General features: G+C 63.8%; 1 protein-coding gene across 1 annotated transcript in view; it reads left to right on the forward strand.

Moving 5' to 3' along the window:
- Positions 1 to 13315, forward strand: part of SND1 (staphylococcal nuclease and tudor domain containing 1) — a 127676-nt gene that overhangs the window by 48173 nt on the left and 66188 nt on the right. The window lies entirely within an intron of this gene.

The raw sequence follows: 13315 nt of genomic DNA on the forward strand, positions 1-13315 counted from the left end.
TCCCAGGAATGCTGTGTACCTGCGTCGCTTTATATTTCCTTTTGTTTCCTCGGCATATTTTTCTAGGCTGGTTTAGAGCAATTCAGGGGAATGAAGAATATAATGTGCACTTAACTACTGAAGCACATGCTCAGGATGCAATTTTCAAATGCTCATAAAATGGTCAAATAAAATCAATTTCCTTCATAGCGAGGCTGCTCGCTGCTGCTCATTGAGGACTATTTCCATGCCTAATTGCATCTTTCCATTTCAGAGCCCTGTTTATATATTAAAAAAAAAAAAAAAAGGGAAAAAAAATAGCAGCTTGAGAGACTTTTCTAATGGGAAGTCTGTCACTCGTCGTAGTCAAAAGCGGCTGCGAGGATGTTGCTAGCACTTGTGAAGTGAGCTCTGGTCTCTGAAATGGAAACCCAGTTGTTTCTGGGAGGGTCCAGGCCTCGTGCCAGGCTGCACCTTGGCAGGGTCCCGGTCCGAGTGCTGCCAGCTACCCGGGGGTTACCGGCACCGATTTTCCTCCAGCCGCCATTGCTCTGCAGTGCAGCGAAATGGGGTTTGCTCTCTCCCATCCTGCCATGCTCGGCTGTTGCTCAAAACCACCCTTTTTCTCCCCAAATCTCTTTGCATTCACCCTTGCACGCTCGCAGGTAGGAGCCGAGGGCAATGCCTGGCTGGAGCCCCCGGCTCCGGTCACCGGGTCCCCACCGCAGCTGGGGATGGGGCTGGCCCCGCCGGAGCCCTTGGTGCTTATGGTGCTGCCCGCGCCGGTCCTGGGTCCCCCGTGCCCACCCCGAGGTGCTGGGGGAGCCGTCCCCATGTGGGGCAGCCCCAGTCCCGGCCGTCCCCGAAGCCGGTGACCGCTCTCCGCATCCCCCGTGTCCCCGCAACCGCGTCCGGGCGGCGCGGGCTGCCGTGCCAGGGAGGAGGATGAAGGTTCTGCCTTCCTCCCGAGACGCCCAGCAGGGTGCCGTGGCGTGAGGCATCACGCTCAGCGCACCCAGAGGGGTGGGCGGCAGGATGAGGCCATCCGGAGGGACAGGCAGGAGCAGGCAGCGGCGCACCCTCGCTGCTCTGCTGCCGCTGGACCGCTGTCAGCAGCGGGAGGAGGGAAGCGGGACGGCAGCCAGCTGCCGCCATTCCCGTGCCCAAAGTGGCTGGTCGGGAGCCAGTGACCCCCAGAAATAGAAGCAAAAAGCCGTTTGGCCGCGAGTGCCGCCGGTCTCCATTTTTAAAGCTCCCCATAACCTTGCAGCGCGCTGCTGCGGCACGCGCCGGGCTCCTGCCTTCGCTGTTTTGGTAGCCTTGGGAGCCGGGCGCCCGCTTGCCTTTGATGTTGCCTCGTTTGCTTTATAAATATTTCCTTTGTCAGCTCCACGTTTTTCACTTCAGATTAATTTGATTGAGGAAAGCGATGAAAAAATCCTTTCCGTTAATGATCAAAACAGTCCCTCGAGGTTGGCGGCGCGTTCTGATTTGAAATGACAGCCTTGCACGGGGTGGCTCGCCCTTGCCTTCTCACGGCTCGCTGTCAGCATCAATCTTTGCGGCAAAATCCCTCTTTTCCCACCCCCTTTTTTAATATACTTTTAAAGCCCACCCCGGCAGGGAGCTAGCGACTTCTGAGAGCTGTCTGCTTGCGGGGAGATCAAACGGGGTGGGCTGGCACCGATGCGCGGTGCTGCCTGCGGTGTCGGCATGGCTCCAGTGCCGTGCACGTTTGCAGGGGTGCCCCGGGGAGCCCTGCCTGTTCTGGGGAGCCCTGCCACCCTCCGAAGGGTGTCCCTCCCTGCAGAGTCCCAGGGTCGGCTGATGTCCTGGATCCTCTGGAGATCCAGATCTCCGGGATCCTCGGGCAGGTCCGGCAGTCAGAGCGGTGCCAAACGCTCCGGCCGCATCCCCGGCTGTGAGTCCCCGTGGGCTGCCGTGGCCCCTTGAGCTGCTGCCCCCCCGCCGAGCACCTTCTGGCCCCCTTCTCCTCCCCTCTCCTGTACGGGCGTGCTGGGTGCCGAGCGGCTGTGGCCGTGCTGGCACGTCCCCGAGGAGCGGTGGATGCAGGGATCCTCCCCATTGCGGGGGACTTGAGGTTTGGGGTCTGCCCTGAGCGTCCCCAGCGCCCACCCCAGCCTGTCCCCCAGGGCTGGGGCTCCCCTGCCCGGCTCGGAGCCACCTCCTGCCTTCCCGCTGCCCTTCGTTTGCCTGGGAAGAGCTGGCACGGCTTGACGGTGTGACAAGCCCTGGGAGGGATCGCTGCTGGCAGCCGCTCCGGCGGAGCGCGATCATCCCCTTCAAGATTGATGAATTGAATATTAGGAATAATTAGGCCAGGATGAGTTTTCGGTCTCGCTGCCGGTGCTTCATCAGCCGCCTCCTCAGCCACAAGCACCGCGGGTCTGTCCGGGCTTGGCCGTGCGGTGCCCGCTGCCTGCGCCCCGGGGGCTGCCTGCCGGGGAATGGATTAGGGCTTGTCTCGTGGGTGCTGTCCCTGCACTGTGGGGACCTTCCCTGAGGGTGATGTCCCTGCGTGGTGGGGACCCTCCTCCTGGGCACTATCCCTGCACCCTGGGGACCCTCCTCGTGGGTGCTGTCCTTGCACAGCGGTGACCTTGCCTCGTGGGTGCATGGTGGCAACTCGGGGGGGGGGGGGGGCTGGTGTGACACTAGAGGGAGCTGCACTTTAGGAATTATGGAGCTGGATGTAACCCCCCCCATCCCACCCCATCCCACCCCACCTCATCCCAAGGCAAGCAGCACCCACTCCAGGGAGCGGGACCTGCTCCTGGCAGCCCGGCCACCCCCTGCCAGGGTGACCGCTGACACCCCCCTCGCCGTCCCCTGCCCCGCGCCGGGCAGCGTGGTCCCCTTGCCGTCCCGGAGGACGTTTGCTTTAGTACATGGACATGGAGCAGGGGTGGAACAAGCCCCCCGGGGCCGTCGCCAGCCCGTGCCCAGTGCCGCAGGAGGGCAGCCCCTGCCCAGACCCGGCTGCTCCGGTCCTGGCACGGAGGGACGCGTTTCGCCAGCAAGGACAAAAGTCCTCTGGCTGTAGCGAGCCGTTTGTCCTCAGCTGCCCTCCTGTCCTCGTCCTGCCACCTCCCGGTGCGTGTGCTCCGGCTGTGCCGCAGGCAGCGTGCCGTCCGGTGCAGGCAGCAACGCTGTGAAGGCAGCAGGGGCCGCGTTTGGGGTCAGGCGCCTCAGAATCCCATGAGATCCCATGATCCCTTCTCCTCTCTGGTTTGGAGGTCATTGCCATCCCTGCCGGCTCCAGGCAGATGAAATTAATTGGAAATTAATAAATCTTACTGCTGTCTATGGCTGTCCCAGTATATCACGCTCCTGGCTGCACGGCAGCTCCCGTGGGACATCCCTCTCGTTGCCGGACCCGGCAGGGAAGCTCTCACCGGTGTGTGGTACCGTCCCCGTCCCCGGCTCTGGGTGGGCAGCAGGGACCTGGAGCAGTGGGATGGGCTTTGCCACGGCTGCTTTTGTGGGTGTCTGTGGGCATTTGAGGGGAGCAGGGGCTCGGGGACCTGGAGGCGGCTTGGCCGGGGGGGTGGCTACGGTGCCGGATGGTGAGTGCGGCCGTGGCCAGGAGAAGGGCTGCGGTGAGCGGGCAGGCGGGCAGGCAGCAGCCCGTGTCTCCTGCCCTGTGGCCGTGCCCTGCTCTCGCCGATGCCCGTGTGTGCTGGCCCGGGGCAGCAGCCTTGAGGGGGTGCGAGTTTGCCGGGGCAGGCGAGCAGCCAGCTTTTCTGGAGCTGCCAGGCACCCTGCTGCCTGTCCCACCACCCATCCCTCTGTCCCGCCGTCCCTAAGGGCTTTCCAGCTCCGGCTTTTTCCAGCACGAGCCCCAGTTCATGACTGGGAGACCCTGAAACCCAGCCTGGGGGCAGGGGTGGCTGTGTTCCCCCCAGGCTGCCGGCACTGGGCTGCTGGATGCTGCCAGCCCGGCACAGCGGATGGGGGCCTTTGCTCCCACCTCCTGTTTTCCACCCTCCTTTCCTCCTCCTTCCCCGGCCGCTCGTCCCCCGCTCCCAACCCTCCAGCCCTGCGGCAGGAACACTGTGTCCCCCCGCTCCGCCGATGCGCCGTCTCCCCGTGCCGCGGCGCAGAGCTGCCCGCGCTGCCCGCCGGCTGCCTGTCCTGCCGAAATGCAGGGGCAGCGGCGATAGGTTCCCCTGGGCCCCTGCAGTAAAAATAAACGGCTGCGATTGCTTCCAGAAATAATTCCCTCTGTCCCCCCTCCCTCCGGAGAAAGCACCGAAGGGAGAAGAGGAAGAAACTTCCCCACGGCCGTGGCCGTTGCCTGCAGCCGCCCCTTCACTTTCGGCTCGTGCAGCACTTAGCACGTTAGGAGAGGAGCCGGGCTATGGGGAACTGCATCCCAGTTCCCAGGCCCCTGGAGATAGATGGAGTATAATATATTTCTTCTCTTGCCCTTTCATCAAAGCAGCGTGAAGTTTCTAAAGCTGGGATTTTTACAGCGCGTTGCTTTTCCCTTTAACAGACAGGATTTGTTTTTCTTGACTCTTCTGTTAGCTCTCGCTCTGCTGATGCCGGCTCCCTGCACCACCGCAGCATGCGCTCGGTGCAAGAGCCGCCGCGGTTTCTGCAAGGCCGGCCACGGGAGTGACCCAGCGTGGTGGAATTTGCCCGGTGGCACCGGATGAACCGGCTGCCACGGCCCTGGCCCCCGCCGCAGCGGCAGCGCCCGCCGGCGTTCCGGCTGCTGTGTCCCGGTATGGATTTGTCTCCCGCGGTGGAATAAATCTCTGGTGCGCGTCGGGGCGGGGACGGCTCCCTCTGCACAGACGCTGCCCATTGATTTCAGTGCTGGGCATGCACCGCCGTTAAGCAGCCTTTTTTAATTACGCCATCGTGCAGGCAATTGAATCGAGTCTAAATGGGCGCTCTTGGCCCTTTCCTCTAATTAGCTGGGGGGGGATTAATCATTCGGATGGAGGGAGACGGCACGAGAGAACTCAGGGGAAAAGATCCCCCGTGCAGGGAAGCGATTCAGTCCCTTCCTTAAGGGCTGCCGGTGGGGAGGGCAGCGGCGGGGGGGTGGCTCTCCCCGTGGTGCCGGAGCAGCCAGGGCTGCCCGACGGGCTGCTGCCGTACGGATGTGGGGCTCTGCGGTGTGCCGGGGTCCCCGGTGCCGCTGCACCCATCCCCTCCGTGTGCCGGCGTTCGGTGCCTCCAGCCTCGGTGCCAGGGGGCCGTCAGTTCGGTGGGGATGCGGGAAGGTCCCTGGAGATGCCGAGAGGCAGTGGCACTGGGGAGAACCCCGTTACCAGCCCTGCAGCTGGCCCCGGGTGGGAGGGCAGCTTCAGTGGGCAAAGGCGGGCAGCAGCCCCCCCCGACAGGGCTGGAGGTGGGGGTACCCGTTTCTCACTCCCCTGCACCCCGTCAACCACGCAACTGTGATCAGGGGCTTGTGCGGGGCCAGGGCAAACCCCCAAAGCCACTCAACATGCTCCCGATACTTTAATTTTATGCCTCTGGCCCCGGGGGGTAATTTCAGCCATTCGGCCAGCCCCGGTGAGGTGTGCGTACCCGGCAGCGCCGCCTCATCCCCGTGCCCCATCCCCGAAGCCCGGCACCGCGGGGGCGAGCATCCTGCTTCTGCTGCAGCAAAGGAGCTCCGTGGTCCAGGCTGGCGCAGAGGGACGTGACGGTCCCAGGGCACGAGGACTGGCGGTGCGCGGTGTCCCCGGTGTGTGCCGTAGCCAGTCCCTGGATTGGCAGGAGGTGCAATCGTGCCGTGCGTGGTCATCCCCGGATCAATGGGGTGGTCGATAATCGGAGGTGGGCTCCTCCGTGGTGGGATGCGCGTGGTTGATGCTGAGGGACGGGAGGAGGAGTGTGTCTGAACCGCGGCTGTGCCTCGTCTTCCCCCCTCCCGGGCAGAAGGGTACGTGGGTGGCCTGCCCTTGCCCTCCATCCCGACGCCTGCACCGATTTATCTGCAAAGCTTCAGCTTATTTTTAATGCCTGGGGATTTGTTAGCGATGCAGCTCAGGGATGGAGGCTCATCAAAGGGAAGGCTGACAGCGAACTGATAAAACCTCTCATCCGCAAGAGCCTGCGAGTACAAACCCGAGCCCCCAGCATACCTGGAAAGCAGCAGCTGGGGGTTTCCCTGCAGTTTGCCAGTGCATCCGCCTGTGTCTGGTCAGATAGCATAGCTCAGAGGCACTGGGATGCTTCCCGGGATGCTCCTTTTGGGTTTACCCAAAGCAGCATTCCCGATGCCAGCACCACCGGCGGAATGGCCATCAGACCTAGGAAAAACAGGGGATGGGGTTTGACTGGGGAAAACATTTTCCCCTGGAAAGTCATCCCTCTCCCCAGAGGAGGGAAGGCTTTTGCAGACTTTTGCAGATTTTTGCAGACTTTTGCAGATTTTTGCAGACTTTTGCAGATTTTTGCACTGACGGGCAATTTTTGCTGCGTGTTACTGGCAGCCTGCAAACTCGGGGAGTGCTGGCAGCATGGCACAGCATGGCACGGCATGGCACAGCATGGCAGCGGCCGCTCACCTAATGCGGTGACGGTCGGGGCGCAGGCCGGGGGTTTTTTGGAAGGTCCCACCTTCTGCAGAGCGGTGTGGCTGAGAGGGATGGGGACAGTGCACAGTGAGGGGGGGCTGCTGCTTCCCAGCCGCTGCCAGCACCGGGAGGGGGGAGATGACGGTGCCGCTGCCCGCGCCACAAACAACCGCACCGAGCCCTCGAGAAGCTGCGACCGCGTGTGCCCGGTCTTGCTGGCCGCATGCCGGAGCCGGGATCCTGTGCCGAGGAGAGCGCCGGTGCCGGGGAGGCTTTGCAGGGTGCCGGTTCCCGAGCTTCATGGGAACGTGCTGCGTCATCGCCGCTGCTTTCCGGCGTGTGAAATTGGGGAGGATTTTGCTGTTGAAAGCCTTCTGGAGAGCTGGCTGCTCCCCAGTGCCGAACTTGGGAGAGATCTTCTCCCGACTGTGTTCTGCTTGGAATAAACAGTGCGTGCAGATGCAGATGAGCAGGAGGGGAGAAGCCTGCCGGCACGCTCAGCTCCGGGCGCTGCAGTGGGCTGAAATGGCTCCCTGACAGCAGGAGAGGGTGAAGAGAGCAAATGTGGTTGTTCCCGGTGTAATGACCAGAAATTTGGGGCCATTCCCTCTCCGTACATCTATTTTCCTCTTTCCGACGCTTCCTCAGATGGCTCTGCTGGGCACGCCAGTGCCAGGCTGCAGCCCGGAGTTATTCCCAGCTCCGGCAGAGCCTGCCCCAGCAAGGTCAGTCCTACCCCGGGGCTGTTTGCTGGGCTCGGCTGGGCTGGGCTCGGTAGCCCCGCTGCTGCCGGAGCCGGCGGGGAGGAGGGTGCGCGGACCCCCGCGGGCGCTGCAGGCTCTGCTTTCGGCAACGGTCGAGGCTCCGCAGGCTCCGCCGGGGCTGCTTTGCGGCGTGGTGGCTTGGAGCATCCCCCCGTACCGCATCCCGGGCTCTTTACGTGCCTTTCTAGGAGGAATTGTGATGGGAGGATCCGGGGGGGAGAGGTGGAGGGCGTTAGCGAAGGGCTTGGTGAAGCCAGAGGCAAACAGAGCTGGCTCCTGCTCGCCGTTCCCAGCAAAGCACCCTTCCTGCAGCGGGATGGGCGGTGAGGCTGGGCTGAGCCGGCACACACAACCCTCGGGAAGAAAACTGCCTGTCCGGAGGGAAAATGTGGTGCTGGATCTTTCCCCTGGGGGTCCCGGTGCCCCCGCAGTGCTTCCTGCGTCCCCTCACCCCGCCGGGATTCGCAGCTCCGCAGGGCACGGCGACAGCTCTTGCTAATAGAGGCCACAACGTGGCATTTATTGAGTGTCCTGCCAAGCCACGGAGGAAGCGTTGGTCCCGCTGGGCTCTGTTAGGGATGGGGATGAGCCTTGGGCCGGCCGGCCGCAGCCGCCTGCTCCGGCATCGTTCAGGACTCGCCGAGCAGTGTCGGCAAGGAAGGGCTGGGGCTCGAGCGAGCGATCGGCCCCAGCTCGTGCCTGGCAGAGTGGAAGAGCTGGAGGAGGGCTGCGGAGCATCCAGGCGTGTAGGACCTGCTGTCCAGCCCCATCCTCCCTCGCTGCTTTGTTTTATCTCGTACTTCACTTGCAGCTGATGCCGTCACCGCTCTGCTGCCGGACCCTGCGTGCCGGAGCGTGGCACGTCTAGAGTCCGCCGACGCCCCCCCGCAGCGTCCCGCACCGTGGCCGCAGAGCTTTCCCCTATCGGCGTCTTCCCCGGGGCAGCACCCCGAGGCTGGTCCCAGTGCCGGGATGGGGTGAACAGGGTGCGGGCACCCCGGGTGCGTGCCCTCCCCTGGAGCTTTGCTCGGGGCTCAGGACCCCACGACGGGGTGCGGGACTGCGTGGGCAGCACCCGCGTTTCGGTGCCTGCGGGTTGGAGAGGGCAGGGGTGGGCTCTGTGCCGTGCTGGTGATGTCCCTCCCTACTCCCCTCACTCCAGCCTGACCCGGGGGGCTCGGAGGGGACCGTCCCCTACCGCGGGGACACGGGGCGCAACAGGGAGGAGGGGTCCCGGCTGCGCCGGGTGGGCGCAGAGTGGGTGCATATGGCAGGGGTGGGTGGCAGACCAGACTTGCTCTGCTATAATTACTGTCTGAAACGCCTGCGGATCTCCCAGCCCTTCTTCGTCACAAACTCACAGGGACTATTTTTACCCCCCTCTGCGAGCTCGTGCCGCGTGTCAGGGCCGTGAAGGGGAGCTGGCCGCCCCCCCTCCTGCCTCCTAGGCTGGGAGGATGCTCCCAAAGACCTGCCTGCGAGCACCAGCCTGGCCAGCGAGCCGGGGACCACATGCTGGGGACCACATCGTTGGGACCATGACGCTGGGGACAATGTGCCCGGGGCCACGTCCTGGGGACCACGTACCAGCGATGACATGCTGGGGACCACATCGTTGGGCCCATGATGCTGGGGACAAAGTGCCTGAGGCCACATCCTGGGGACCACGTACCAGCGATGACATGCTGGGGACCGTGTACCAGTCACCATGTGCCGGGGACGCGGTGCTTGGCACCCCGGGCACCGTTCCTCCTCCTCCTCCTCTTCCAGCCGTGGGCGTGAGCGCGGGTTTTTGGCAGCGATGGCCCTGCGTTTCCCAGGGGCCGTGTCCTCCCTGCGCATCCTCGCGCCAGAGCCGGTGGCGAGGCACAGGGCACGGGGGGACAGGGACGGGGGCACGGCTCGCCGGCCCTGGCTCGGCCACCCTTTCCCCTCGCCCCGCACCGGGGTGCCGGACACCTCGGTGATGGGCGAGCGCGGCCAGGGGCTGGCAGGTCCGGCACAGCCCTGGCTGGCGGCGGGGGAGCCGGGGCGGGTGACATTGAACGCGTTGGCTGCACAAAGGCATGTGAATCTCTGTAGTGCCGTTCTTCTCCGGGCTGGATCTCCTCCAGGGAGGAGAGCTGGCGGAGTGATTTAATTCACACTGACTGCAGCTGACCTTGGAAATCCGCCGATAGACGGCCGCCATCGACGCTGGCTGGTTTTGGGAGGGAGCGAGAGCCCGCCACGGGTCCCGTGGGTGCAGGAGCGATGGCGGGGGGGTCAGGCGGGGACCCTGCGTGATCGGCCAAGCGCTGCGCATCCCACCCTGGTGCCGGCCACCCCCTGCCCTCCCGGCCCCTCAGGGGTGCTGGCAGCCACGGGGAGCTCGGCACGTCGCTCTCTGCGCCTGGGAAGCGCTTTGCTTTTTATACTCCCGTGAAATACTGACCGAGCTGCGGGTCTGTGGGGCGGCAGCGATGGCAGCGTGCGTGCGTGCCTGGTGTCGGACAGTCCCGGCGCTGCGGTCGGGTGCCCCGGGGTGCTTTCCCTGCGGTTTTGGATCCCTGCAGGATGGCACGTGGATGAAACCAGGCTCAGCATGGGCGCAGCGTGGCTCTGGGGGGTGGTTGTGGGAGCCCGGAGCGCAGCCCCAGAGCTGGGTGCTGCTGCTCAGCAGTGTCCCCTGGTGCTTCTGGGTCGGGGGTCCGGGTCTGTCATGGCTAAAAGCAGTCGGGGGGGGCTCGACTGGGACGAGCAGCTCCCCAAGCTTGGGTGTATGGCAGTGGAAGGTGCCCGAGTTGGTGCTGGGGCTCTGGGAGGTGTCTGAGCCAGGGCTGGGCGTGCAGGAGGTGCCCAAACCAAGGCTGCGGATACTCTTGGGAGTTGATTTTCCATTGATGAAAACATGCCCAAGGTGAGCGTTCTCCCTCTGAGAGAAGCACGGGGGAACAGGAGCACCTTTGCATGCACTAAGCCGCCTTCCCAGGTCAGCGGTGCCGTTAGCTCCATCAACGTGCTGCAAAATACACCCGGGACCTGAGCCGGGGGCAGAAACCTGCCCACGGCCGCTGCCAGCGAGCTGGGATCATGCCGTGCTCCCTGCGCGTCCCTGCTCTGCCCAGGGCCAGCGCGCGAAGCTGCTGCCAGCGGGCGCTGGGGACGGCGCAGAGGTTGGCACGGTGGGAATGTTCCTTTTCTTGCTGGGACACGAGGAGCCGGGAAGCAGGAAGCAAAACGTGCCCTTTGGGTGTGCTTTCCTGCCTGTTTGCTGCCTCTAACTGCTCTGAGCTGGCAGCCGTGGAGGGGACGCTTAGGGGGCAGCTCTACCCCAGGGGCTGCGGGGCATTAGCGGGAGAGGGGCCGAGATGCTAACGATGGGAAGGTTTTAATTCCTGGTTTGCAGCCAGCTCCCGCTGCTGTCACGCTGCTGACGGCAGGTCCCGGAGCCCCGGTTGGGTGCTTCGATACCGTACCAGCGTCCCCGCGCCCGGGGGCTCCGTCATAGTGCCGTGGGTGCTTTCACAGCGCCTTTCATCCCGGGAGCACCCCGGGAGGTGGGTAAATGCGGTGGCCGGAGCTCAGCGCCCTGCGGAGACGGGAGTGTCAAGAGGCAGAGCCCGAGTCTTGGCACGACCGGGCACCCGTGTCTCCGCTGGCAGGTCCTCGGAGGTGCCAAAAATGAGGTGCCAGCTCTGCGAGAGCCTGCTCCGTGCTGCAGCCCCTGGGTTACCGGGGCACGTGGCCAGCGCTGTGCCGTGCTGTGCCACGCCGTGGGTCTCGGTGTGGGGGGGGCTGTGGGGCCGGCTCCTGCCAGCCCTCCCCTGGGGGCACCAGCCCTGAGGGGCACCTCCAGTTTGCTGGCGCTACTGGGGCTGAGCTGCTGGGGAAGGTGGGGACGGGGCTGTACCATCCCGGTCACCCACAGTCTCGCTCAGACCGAGGTGGTGGCGGTGGGGACAGTTTCGAGTCTTTTCATGCTGAATCCATAGGATTCTCCAAGCCTGCTTGTTCCGGCCCCAGGGGAGGGAGTTTTTGCTTTTGCGACTTGTCAGATGCAGCGGTGCTGGCATCACGCAGTGGGGGACGTGCCAGCTTTGTCACTGCAACAAGCCTCAGCTGCGTCTGTCCGAGGGACGCAGCGCTTTGCAACACAACACGTTGGACCGCAAGGTACTGCAATGCAACGCAAGGCGATGCAACGCAGTGCAACACTTTGCGATGCAACGCAATGCAACACTTTGCAATGCAATGTGACACAGCGCAACACTTGGCAACGCAACGCAGTGCAACGCAACACTTTGCAATGCAATACAACGCAGAGCAACATTTTGCAGTGCCTTGCCACGCAACGCTTTGCGATGCAACAGAGCGCGATGCAACAGAGCGCGATGCAACAGAGCGCAATGCTTCTCCGCTGCGGGCAGAGGTGTGACACCCAGCCCGACCCCTCCTCGCTCTTCCCCAGCCTGTGATGATGCAGGATCTGAGCCCGAGCCGTGGGGTCGTGCGTGCCGTGTACCCCCCCCGGCTGCGGGCGCAGCGTGCGAGCTCCTCACCAGCCGACGCCGGCCTCCCGCCGGCCTTTCGCCAGACCCTTTGCCTAATTCCAAGCAAGGTGTTGGTTCCAAGCCGTGCCTCGCTGTTGAGCCAGATGACATTTAAAAAGCCCTGTAGTAGCTTGAATTTCCTAACCTGCCTCTCGGAGTAATCGTCGTCTTTTTTTCCCCTACAGTTGTTATGACAATAGTTTCGCTGGGAGGAATTGCTTTAACCGCTCCCCTTAATTGGCTCTTTCCTGCCAGAGCCCCCTCTTTTGCTGCTGCAAACCTTGATTAGCTCGCCTGTACGAGGGAGCGAGCTGACGGCGGGGGTTTGTCAGGCAATTGTACCTTTTTTGCATTTTTATGCTCATTTCAAAAGCGAGGTCTGGGAAGAGCCGACAGTTTGAAGAGGTTTACGGATGCTCCCTCGCACCGCCGAGCTGGACGCCTGTCTGTCTCCCTTTGACTCAAGCTGCCGACGCTGAGAACTGGCGGCACGGGGGGGGCATGGTACTGTGCGATGGCACACCTGGAAAAAGTCTGTAGTGTCTAAATACAGCCCCACGGCTGGACCGGGGCGGCGGGAGGCAGCACCAGGACTTCCCCGGGGAGCCCAGTGTCACCCCCGTGTCCCCCCAGGGCAACCTCAGCCTCCTCCGGCTGAAGTGCCGGTAAACTGGTGAGGAAGGTCCTTTTTTGGGCCAGCAAGGCGGTGGGATTGGGTTGGATTTGCGTAGAAATGGCGCATGCAGATGTGGGATTGCCTTAAGTGTTCGAGCACTCGGGCTTTAGCTCCGGTTTCTTTTTCCCTGCTCTTTATGGCACGGCCGTGGCCAGGAGTTGCAGCTCCGTGTCGCTGTGCAGGCGAACGCCGGTGCTGCCGGTGCTCCCGACGCTTCCAGCCCCGGCGCTCCCTGCCCCGCACGCTGCTGCCGCACATCTCCCGACCCGGGGGCGAAGCTGCGGGAACAGCCGATGGTTCTAGTGCTGTTGCAGGATGCAGACCGGAGCTGGGGTCCCCAAATCCTGGGAGCAGGGAGGAGGGTGGGCAGCGCGGCCGAGAAGGGAGCGATGCCAAGGGCTGGGATGCGCAGGTGGGGCAACGCTGCCTTTCCAACCCCCCTGGGGAACCGCTGCTCTTCGGCGGGGACACCGATGGCTTTTCCAGCCTTCCTGCCCCACGCCTGCTGGGAGAAAGCTTCGGTGGCATGGTCACCGAGCCCTGCTCACGGGGACGAGAGAGCTGCGGGGTGATGGTGGGGGGGCAGATATGGCACCATGGCTCCCTGGTCCGGTCCGGGGGTCCAGCTGGACCACGAAGGCCTGGTACAGGATGGAAATGCTGATTGCTTGCTTGTAATGGGCGCTGGGGTGTGATGCCCGGGAGGTTTGGAGCGGGGGGTGATGGCTAAGAGCTGCTGGGAGGGTGACACCCGGGGGGGCTGCGGGGCCGGGAACCTGAGGCACGATCTCACCCATGAGC

This window comes from Buteo buteo, chromosome 4 (genome assembly GCF_964188355.1).
Source record: "Buteo buteo chromosome 4, bButBut1.hap1.1, whole genome shotgun sequence".
NCBI lineage: Eukaryota > Metazoa > Chordata > Aves > Accipitriformes > Accipitridae > Buteo > Buteo buteo.